Genomic DNA, 10,960 nt, shown 5'->3' with positions numbered 1-10,960 from the left:
GTAACTTAGTTCCTTGTATCCTAACTATTTATATGGACTGTTTCCTAGTATGATTGATTGCTTATTCTACCCTATGACTATCATTAAGTGTTGTACCTTATGATTCTTGACTCTTGATGAATGTATCTTTTCTTTTATGTACACTGAGAGCATTTGCACCAAGACAAATTCCTTGTGTGTCCAATCCTTGGCCAATAAAGAATTCCATTCTATTCTATTCTTTATTTACTGAATTTATATTGCTACCTATTCACCCATGGCGACTCAAGGTGGCTTGCAGAATATAAACTAACAAAAAGAATCAAATAAATTAATAAAGTACAATATAACAAAATTACTCCACAACTTCCATCCTCCATCCTGTGACAGCAGATCACACTAGCCATTTGATGGGCTCCATCCCACTCTGGGTTCCCCAGGCCCACTGGCAAAATCAGGTCTTCAGTGCCTTCCGAAAAAGTGCTAGAGTGGGAGCCATTCTAATCTCTGGGGGAATGACATTCCAGAGAGAGGAAGCCACCACGGAGAAGGCCCTTCTTCTAGGTCTCACCAGGTGTATCTCCCTCGGGGATGGGACCCGCAGCATTCCCTGCCTCCCTGCTCTAATGGGTCGGGTAGATGTGACTGGCAAGAGATGTTCCCTCAGATAACCTGGTTCCAAGTCATGAAGGGTTTTAAAGGTGACAACCAGCACCTTGAATTGCACCCAGAAGCAAATCGGCAGCCAATGCAGCTCCTTACAGAGAGGTGATACATGAGCACACTGGGGTCTGCACAAAACCATGCAGGCCGCTGCATTTTGCACCAACTGGAGCTTCCGGATGCTCTTCAAGGGCAGCCCCATGTAGAACGCATTGCAACAGGCAAGACAGGAAGTGACTAGGGCAATGGTGGCAAACCTTTTTCGGCTCCTGTGCTGATAATTGCGCACGCGCTCGGGCGTTGGCACTTGCATGCCAGCACCCAGAAGGCAATGCATGCTGGACCCCACCTCCCTGCGCATGTGCAGTGATCCCCCCACAGAGTGCAGCGCATCTGTGCATGTGCGCACAATCCTCTTGCCGCACGCCGCTTGTCTGTGCATGCGGGCGCGATCACCCCCCATGTGGTGCGCGTCTCTGCGCATGCTCAGGTGATCACCCCTGTGCTCCATCCATCTGCGCATGCGTGCACAATCCCTCCACGTGCTGAGCATCTCTGTGCATCCATGTGCAATCCCAGCATGCGCTGTGCATCTCTGCGCATGTGCATGTGTCTCCCACGCACCCCCATACCCCCGCGCATGCGCGCCAGATACCCAACAATCAGTTGTCAGGTGGCGGCATGCTGCATGCGCAGTTGGGCTCTTCCAGGTGATCTCTTGCGTACCGAGGGAAATGGCTCTGCGTGCCACTTCTGGCATGCGTGCCATAGGTTCTCCATCATGGGACTAGGGCATGAGTGACTGTGAGTACAACTGAGAGTCATAGACCAGACATTACCCAGTGAGCTTCAGTACCAATGGATGGACCAGAATCTATATTTCTTGACTCCAGATCCACACAACACCATGCTGGCTCTTCTTGTCAAGTAGTACAATAGGTTGCCTTGAATGTGAAGGAATGGCAGTTCTGGGAACTTTAACTGCAGGTGAATTCCTTTTAAGCAGAGCTCGGATCACAGAGCCCTTTCACTGAGATCCCAATCCCAAAAAAGATCTGATGGATTAAGTGGAACTATATCGGGTAATGTTGAGCTATTATTGATACTCTGCATCTCCAACGACAAATGTGATGCTCTGGTACCTAAGAACATCCTATTTTCAGTTTACTTATTCATGGAACACAAACATGAAGGATGATATCAGAGATGACACCATCATCAGAATAAGAGCTGGAAGGGATCTTGGAGGTCTTATAGTCCAACCCCCTAATCAAGCAGAAGACCCTATACCACAACTCTCAAACTCGCAGCGTCACATCATCATGTGACATTTTGCGACATTTTTCCCATTCAGGGAGCTGGGGTGGGTGTGGCCTGCGTGTGATGCATCCAGTCCATGGGCCACCAGTTTGACACCCCTGCCCTATAATATTTCAAACAAGTGACTGTCCAGTCTCTACTTAAAAACTTCCAGTGATGAAGCACCCACAACTTTTGACGGCAAGCTGTTCCACTGGTAATTGTTTTCATCATTAGGAAGTTTCTCCTTAATTCCAGGTTGCTTCTCTCCTTGATTAGTTTCCATCCATTGCTTCTTGTTATTATTCTGCTATCATAAACATAATTATTTTGTAGAGCTACCACTCCTGGTGGCTGCCTGGACAAGTTTTCAGAAGTGGTTTGGTCTTGCCTTCTTCCTAGGGACGAGAGAGGAAGACTGGTCCAAGGTCACACAGCTGACTCCGTGGCCAAGGCAGGACTAGAATTCACCGTCTCCTGGTCTCCAGACCTGACTACTACACCAATCTGGCTTTCATTCTTTAGCCATCTTTAAAATGAAAAGTTCTGGTAAATGGATAGAGCTTGGGAGACAACCAGTCTTCAAATATAGACTATCTGGTGACCATGGACACAACCAGGCAAGAGTTGTTGCTCTCTTGGCACTATTGCAAATGCAGTCTAGTCTTTATTCCCTCTCAGGATGCTGGGATATGTAGTGACAAGTGTCAAAGCAATGATCAGGTGCTGAGACAGTTCTTTTGGATCCAGAGACAATAGCACACCGGTAAATAAAGGGATATAAAGCTTTATTATTAGCTTAGGCAAGCAGATTGAAAAGCATAACATTAAAAGCATATATACAAACCAGATCATATCTGAATCTCTTCCAAGCTGCCAGAAGTTCCTTAATAATGGTGCAGTGATACCCCAAGGGCGGCCAGTTTCCACAGGACCCAGACCTAGGTTCCATACAGAAGTTCCCCATGAACAACACAACCCCAAAGTTTTTCTCAAAATCTGGCACCATGACTTCATGACCTTGCTATGGTCAAGAGATCGCCAGACCTAACTTGACTAATTGAACACACATGACTCTGGGATGGGAATCGAAAGTGTGAGACTTTCACAGCTTTGAAGCTACGTGAAAATTCTCCCTTTCTCCATTATTCAGGGCGACAAACAAGCACGTTAGCTCAAAGTGAGGTCTAAATGACTAGGATTTTCTTAAAGTGGAGGAAAAATCAAAACATGACACTAAACTTCTTGTGAGGACCCAGGGCAAGGCACGGAGGCAACACAGTCAGCTGACAGTTCAAATCGCCCCTTTATTGCTCCAACTTTCCCTCAAACGCTCCCACATCCCAGAGCAAAATGATCACACACACACACACACACACACACAACCTCCAGCAGCCTCTGGCTGCAAGTAGTCCAGCAAAACGCTGTAAGCACAATGGCTGCAAAGCAAGAAATCCAGCAGGGCAAGGGATTAAGTCAATGAGTCCAGGAAGCAAAGGAACAAGGCAATTAATCCAGGAAGCCAAAAATAAAGCAAGAAGTCCAGGAAACTCCAAACGTCAGCAACAGCACACAAAACTCCATGAATTCAGCATTTGTTCCCAACACCTCTTCGCACAGCGTCTCCTTAAGTCTCCATCCCCAGGTGTGCCTTGTGAAGAGAGGCAGACCACGCTCCTCCCGTGTCATCAGGTCGGCCTGCGCTGTTCCCACCTTCACTCTCCATGCTTGGGGATTAGGAGGGGGCGGTCCTTCTCATCACCTGAGCTCCTTCGCTCATTTCCACTGCCTGTAATCTGTTGGTCGTCCTGGCCCCATTCCTCCCTGCTAGCAAGCCGTCCCACTCCTGAAGGCCTCTGGCCCACATTCCTCTGAAGTCAATAAAGCCGCCCCCTCGGTCTTCCTTGGCTCCAGCTCCAGCTCATCTTCCTCCACAGATTCAGTCTCCAATCCTTTGCTCTATCGTTATCGGGATGAGAGATTACCATCTTTTTATACCATAAATTGCAGCTATGCAGAGAATTGGACATTGAGATGAATCTCGACGTAACTGTGAGTTATCTTGAGGATGCCTGATGAACCAATAAAAAGACTTTGTATGGATGCTTTGTGGAGTTATCTATCTGCCTTTATACATTCAGTCAATAATTATAGAGGACGTGGACATGACACTTGTAAAAATAACAGTGATCTTCTGCATTATCACTGCAGGGTGGTGCTGGGCTTCTATGTTGATTTTCCTCGCAAGTACTAATCAAGCCACAACTTGGTTAGATCTAGAATCATCCATAGTACACTTTCAAACTATTGGACCAATAAGGCAGTGGTGGGATTCAATTTTTTTTACTACCGGTTCTGTGGGTGTGGTTTTGTGGGCGTGGCAGGGGAAGGATACTGTAAAATCTCCAGTCAGAGGTGGTGTTTGCCGGTTCTCCGAACTACTCAAAATTTCCACTACCGGTTCTCCAGAATTGGTCAGAACCTGCTGAATACCACCTCTGCAATAAGGGCTAACACCATTATGGTCTATCACTCAGGGCAAATTATGGCCCGCTAGGCTGACAAACACATTTGCTTCCCTCCCAGCAGGTTTCTTCCAGTCTAGGATTAGAAACAAATTTCAGATCATTTTCTTTACTAGGTGCTCTGTCTGTATTACTGTTTCAAAAGCAACACTCACCAGCGTCTCCCTTGTGTACGAAAAGGCAATTTAGGAGTGTTGATTAAGCACAGCTCCTGCTGAGAAAGATTGAAGAGAGTGCCAAGAACAGAGAAAACGAAGCCGGAGGCCAACACACCACTACGTTGTTCAAAGGCACTGCTTTCCAAAACAGGATAAATTAACCCAAATTGGGTAAAGATGGTTTTTCTTTGGGTAACGATACATGAAACTCATTATCCATCACAACCGGGACATTTAAATTGAGTTAAAAGTTTGCCACGTGTACTGAAATATATTCAACGCTTCCCCAAAGTATTCCTATTAAGATAAAAATAGATGAAATTACCCAGGGTAATTTATTGAAATAACACAAAGATGATGCAATGACATTGTTTTATAATGCAAGTAGTCCTCAAGTTGTGACTATTGATTCAGTGAGTTTGAAGGTACAGTGCCCGTGGTGGGATGCTACTGGTTCGGAACGGTTCTAGTGAACCGGTAGCTCCGACAATAGCTGGCCCCACTCACCCACCTGCCCCCACCCTATCCTGTTCTATATTTCCACGTTTTTCAGCTCAGCTTATTTGCATGGCACAGTGGCAGAGGTGGTATTCAGCAGGTTCTGACCAGTTCTGGAGAACCGGTAGCGGAAATTTTGAGTAGTTTGGAGAACCGGCAAACACCACCTCTGACTGGAGATTTTACAGTATCCTTCCCCTGCCACGCCCACCAAACCACGCCAACAGAACCAGTAGTAAAAAATGTTGAATCCCACCACTGTACAATGGTATCGAAGGAAGGGACTTATGACTAGTCCTCAAGATTCATAAGACATTTTGATAAGCAGTTTTGGTTAATGAAGGGGGGGAAATTTGGACAGCACTGCTAAAGAGCTGTAAGAGCATGAATATTGAAGGGAATAGCTTCCACTCAAGAATAATCGAGCAAATACCTTGATAATTGCAGTTGACATCATGTTGTGTCTAAACACATTGTCTAATTGAAGTTTTATTAATTGGGGTCAGCCTGTACGAGCGGCGTGATTTTGCTTCCTCTTTGAAAAATCTAGCCATCTCCATGCAGAGCTCAAGGATTGCAGTCCCAAATTTTACAATTCTCCCACCTTCTTTTCCAGAAAAAACCCTTCATCCTACTCTAGCGTACTCCTTGTAGATTAGTTTGCTTGTCCACGCTTCTCTTCTCAGTTAATAAGACTCTTCACAAGGATGATATATCATCACATATTTTCTATCATCAAATTTTATCTATAACAATCCCATTATGGTAAATAGATGTGAGATATGGATGCTCTGGAAGCAAAACTGCTCCTTTAAAAAAAAAAAAAAGTATTTGGATAACCTTTCCATTCTGATAATGGGGCCATTAACTTGCAATATGCCATGAAAATCATAAATCGTTCCCTGGGACTTCTGCTTTGAATGTGAGCCAAGGTGATTCCTTCATAGAAGGAGAGCAGCAATCATGTAATGATGCGTTGTTAATATGGGGCTTTCTTTTGCAATACGTTGTCCAGGCACTTCAGGAGCGTCTACAGACCGAGAAATTTAAAAAGTCAAGGTGATGGACACAACATTGCAATAAAAGCTTTGCCGCTCCTTAAGTGTGCTCTGGAGCAAGGGTCTCCAACCTTGGCAACTTTAAGCCTGGAGGACTTCAACTCCCAGAATTCCCCAGCCAGCAAAGCTGGCAAAGTTGCCAAGGTTGGAGACCCCTGCTCTGGAACTTCAGTTGGACTGTTGCAGTTGTCATCGTGGCTTTTTTTTTTTTTTTAATTACAGCTTCTAGACACCTCTGGTGTGCTTGGGAGTAAGAAATGCCATGTCTGAAAAGATGCTCATGGGAACAGAGAAAAATGTTGGATTCCATCTCAAAGTTCAGGGAGTAACCCTCATACACATGTGCAATGCATTTCTCAGGTGTTCCTTCTTCCCTTCCCTTTCTTAGTTTTCTCCTCTGTGGAAAGATCAAGGCCATAAGTAAATCGATTTATTGCTCATGCCTATGCACAGGAGTCTAGTCAGCTAAGGGTTAGCACTATTTTGGCACCAGATAAAGTTAACAGAATTCAAGAGGGGTTGGAGTTGGATTTCTTATGTAATGCAGAAACTCTAGACTAATTCCTCATTTGACTCTGCCCTCAGGTTCTGCCACACCTTCTCCCACATCTGGGCACTCTCTCTCCTTCCTCTCCTGTGGCTTTCTTTCCTCTTTCCAGCAGTAGCAATTTTTCTTGCCTTCTTTTCTCCAGGGGGTTCCTGGAAAGTGGCATGATTGTGACATGATCCTGACTCTATCTGTGAGGATCAGGATACGTTGTGTAAGGTCTGGCAGCACACTTAAGCCAAAAATGAACCAAAACAAAGACTTAAACGGAGGCTTGCAAATCAAAGAAAGCAGACTTTATATTTGATCAAAGTTAAAATTCTGGGTAAGAAATTCCTAGCACATCACAAGAGACATGGGAGGAAAATTCTACAAAATACAGAAGGATGTATACTTCCTTCTAATACACACAAAAGTCTTTGTTCTTAGTTCTCTAATTACCTTGTAAAACTCTAGTCATGTAATCTAAGATCTACATCTTCCTGCAACAGACAGATTCTTTTCTGGCGGTGTTATCTTTTTCCATTGTCTTCCTAATCGGTCATTTTGGCCTTTTGTTAACACAATAGGTGTCAAAGGTGTGTGTGAATTGCCTTGACAGTTGCAGATAGAGACAGTTACGTGCCGATTCCTGGAGGAAATAGGGGTGGCATTTATGAAAGGATCATTTATGGAAGGAAGCATGAAGGATATATATAACAGGACTATATACTTGATACAGGAGGATGCAATTGATTTCAGGCAACACTATAGAGTAAATTTCTACTTGATGCTATAATATATTCTACTACATTTCTTTATTTATTATTACTATTCCCTTCAGCTGGAAATCGGTGACTCTCCAAGACTTTCCACTTATCAGAACCCCTAACCCTAACCCCACCGAGTCTCAGCAGCAGTTGATAGACACTCCAGATCAGTAGTGGGATACTACCTTAGTCGCTACTGGTTAGGTGGGTGATGGTGCGTGTGCACCCCTAATGCGTGAGCCCCTAACAAGCCAATCAGCTGAGAGGATGAAGAAACAAAAAGCAAGGAGTGACCCTCCCATCCTCCCATGCGCTTTTCGGTCTTTTATCCTTTCAGCTGATTGTCAGAGGCCTTTTTCCCCTCCTCTCAGCTGATCGGCTTTTTTTAAACTACCGGTTGGGCCTAACCGGTAGTGATTTTTATTACCGGTTCGCGCAAACCGGGCTGAACCGGTAGCATACCACCACTGCTCCAGATTTCAACCACCTCAACCACTCAAGGCTTTCAAGGCTGACTGTAGCTGGGTTCCCAGTTGCTTTCTTATAAGAACTCTCTTGGCTGTGAAACATCACTGCAGGCAGTTTTTACTCCTTTGCCTATACGCTTCAGAACTCAATTCTCCATCAAGGATGGCTTCCTGGTTTCTCTGATCCTTTGCTTCCTCCTCTATCTGCTTGTTAATGATCCCATTCTGTAGACTGCAGTTTGCAGTGCATTCAAACACTATGAAATAGGAGGAGGAGGAGGAGGTGAAAGAAGGAGAAAGAGAGAGATTGTTGGGGATACAGAACAGTGAAGAGAGACACTAATAATGAGCAGAAGCAGGAAGGGCAAGTCTCTTCTTATTTTTATTTACTTTTTAAAATGCATATAGTCAGAGGTTGTATTCAGCAAGTTCTGACCAGTTCTAGAACTGGTAACGGAAATTTTGAGTAATTCAGAGAACCAGCAAATACCATCTCTGACTGGCCCCGCCCCCATCTGTTCTCTGCCTCCCGAATCCCAGCTGATTGGCTAGGTCTTCTTTTGTTGCCCTGCACAGGAGAATGGAGCTGGAAAGCAGGTTAGTGGGGTGTGGAGGGAATGGGGATTTTACAGTATCCTTCCCCTGCCATGCCCACCAAGCCACACCCACTGAACAGATAATTAAAAAATTGAATCCCACCACTGCATACGATACTGGATTTAAGAGTTTTCAAGCCACTCCTGATGTTCTGGGAATCAGCTAAATCAAAAGGACCAGAATGGCCCAAATTCACTTCAAAACAGCAACAGATCTTCTACTCCAGGCAGGAAAATCACCGAAGGAATTGAGTAGCCATCATTATTAAATGAGCCACAATTAGGTTTGACCTAAAACATGACAGGATGCTCTCAATGTGAGGCAAAGGCAAGCCTTTCATTATGAGGAGAACCAGGTCAATGCTCTAGCCTCAAATGGATAATGAATGGCTTTATGACAGCTTACAATACCTGACTGACATACAACACTAAAAAAAAAAAGATAGCATGCTAATCATAGAGGAATGTTAGAAGAAAAATACCATCTGGGGCAACAGGAAACTCAGTTTGGTATTAGAAGGAAACTAGATAATAGACTAATAAGGGATGGTGACTACATTATGACACAGAAAAATCTTTTCTCAGGAGAAAATCGGTGATAATCTATACAAACGCACAAGACATGATGCTGTCAGCAAAAAAGACTGCCTGAAATATCAACCTAGACCTTGTTTTTAAATTCCACTTCATGTCTTCCCAATCACCTGTACATCTTCTGTTAATATCAAACATCTCCAAGGAAGCAGTGTATGGATTTTACAAGCTGCAAAAGACTTTGCAATTTGCAAGAGTTAGCTTGTTCTCTTTACCTGCTAATGAAAATTCAAAATACAATTCTTCCATTTCATCCCAGAAGAGGAGTTGGAAGAGATATTAAGAACTTTTTCTATATGTCTTGATAGAAATTACAATATAACAGAATATGAGTTTGTATTTCAATATTACCATCTTTACAAGAACACAGCCTTTCCGCATATGGAATGTTATTAAATTTTCCTTCTAGCTCTGTTGATAATATTAAACTGCAGAAACGTAAGCGCTTGTTGAAATCTATTGTTTATAAGTTACTCTAGCTACAATACTTCTTTGAAGTGTGTAATGGCCTGATTGTATCTTAGGTGAGAGTTTACTACATTCTAACTGTAATTCTATATCAAGGATCCTTTGCTTAAGTGCCACCACTTGTCCTATGGTTATGAGTATCTCCCTTGAAAAACCCAAAATGTGTATACCTTTTTTTTCTCAATTTGAAGCATTGTTTTCCACTTCGTTAACTTAAGATGGACGAACTTCAACTCCCAGAATTCCCCATGTTGGCTCAGGAGTTCTGGCAGTTGAAGTCCATATATCTTAAACATGGAAAAATTGGGAAACACTGATTTGGATTCCAGGAAGAATCATATTTATTGATTAATGTTAGTTGTGTCAGATTTTGAGATTGGAAATTAACCTTCAGCCAATATGTAACACATATAACTATATCCTAGTTTAAATAAAAAAAAAAACAGATTAACAGAGTTGGAAGGGACATTGTAGGTCATTTAGCCCAACCTCCCCTTCTCCCACCCACGCAGGAGATCTTATAACATTTCTGACAAATGGCAGTCCAATCTTTTATTGAAAGCCTCCAGTGAAGGTCCCACAACTTCCAAAGGCAAACTGTTCCATTGGTTGATTGTTCTGTCAGAAAATTTCTCCTTATTTCCAGGTTGAATTTCTCCTTGATTTGTTTCCATCCATTAACCCCTGTCTGGCCTTCGGGTGCTTTGGAAAATAGCTTGACCGACTCCTCTCTGTGGCAGCCCCTCAAATATTGGAAGACTGCTATCATGTCTTCTCTTGGTCCTTCTCTTCACTAGACTAGCGATGCCCAATTCCTGTAACTGTTCTTCATGTGAGAACTGAATTATTCAATACTCACAACACAGGAACGGGTCTGGTTCACAATTCAAAGGTTTATTAAAGAAAATAAAGCGTTTGCAAACAGGCCTTCCAGTCCCTTCCAAAGTGGATTGGGTACAAGAAGAGCAAGCTTCCATATTCAAACAATACATTTTATACCCCTGCACAGAACATGCCATGCCTAAGGAGCCCTCCTCACGCACCCCTTATTCTCTATATTCTATACTACAAGCTTGATGGTCAGCATGACATTGTTTTCTGTGTTTCAGTGTCTTATCTTGGTTTTACTGCTGGGCTTTGGGCTTTACCTTGGGAGGATATTCCCTTGTTGCCTAGCCCGGGCAGATCTTCCCATTCTCCAAGAAGATTATAACAATGTACTTGTGACTGAACACATTTTAGGTATAGGGTGGGGGTTTTATGCAGAAAAAGAGAAAGCTAACAGAAAAGCATCAGAAAGAGCAAAGAAGAATCTTCTAGTCTAACGACATAAAAAATCCATTATAAAAAAGTAACTTA

The sequence above is a fragment of the Notechis scutatus genome, chromosome 4 (assembly GCF_049901735.1).
Source record: "Notechis scutatus isolate UNSWTSFEM ecotype Mainland chromosome 4, rNotScu1.2, whole genome shotgun sequence".
Lineage (NCBI taxonomy): Eukaryota > Metazoa > Chordata > Lepidosauria > Squamata > Elapidae > Notechis > Notechis scutatus.
This window is presented reverse-complemented; position numbering follows the sequence as displayed.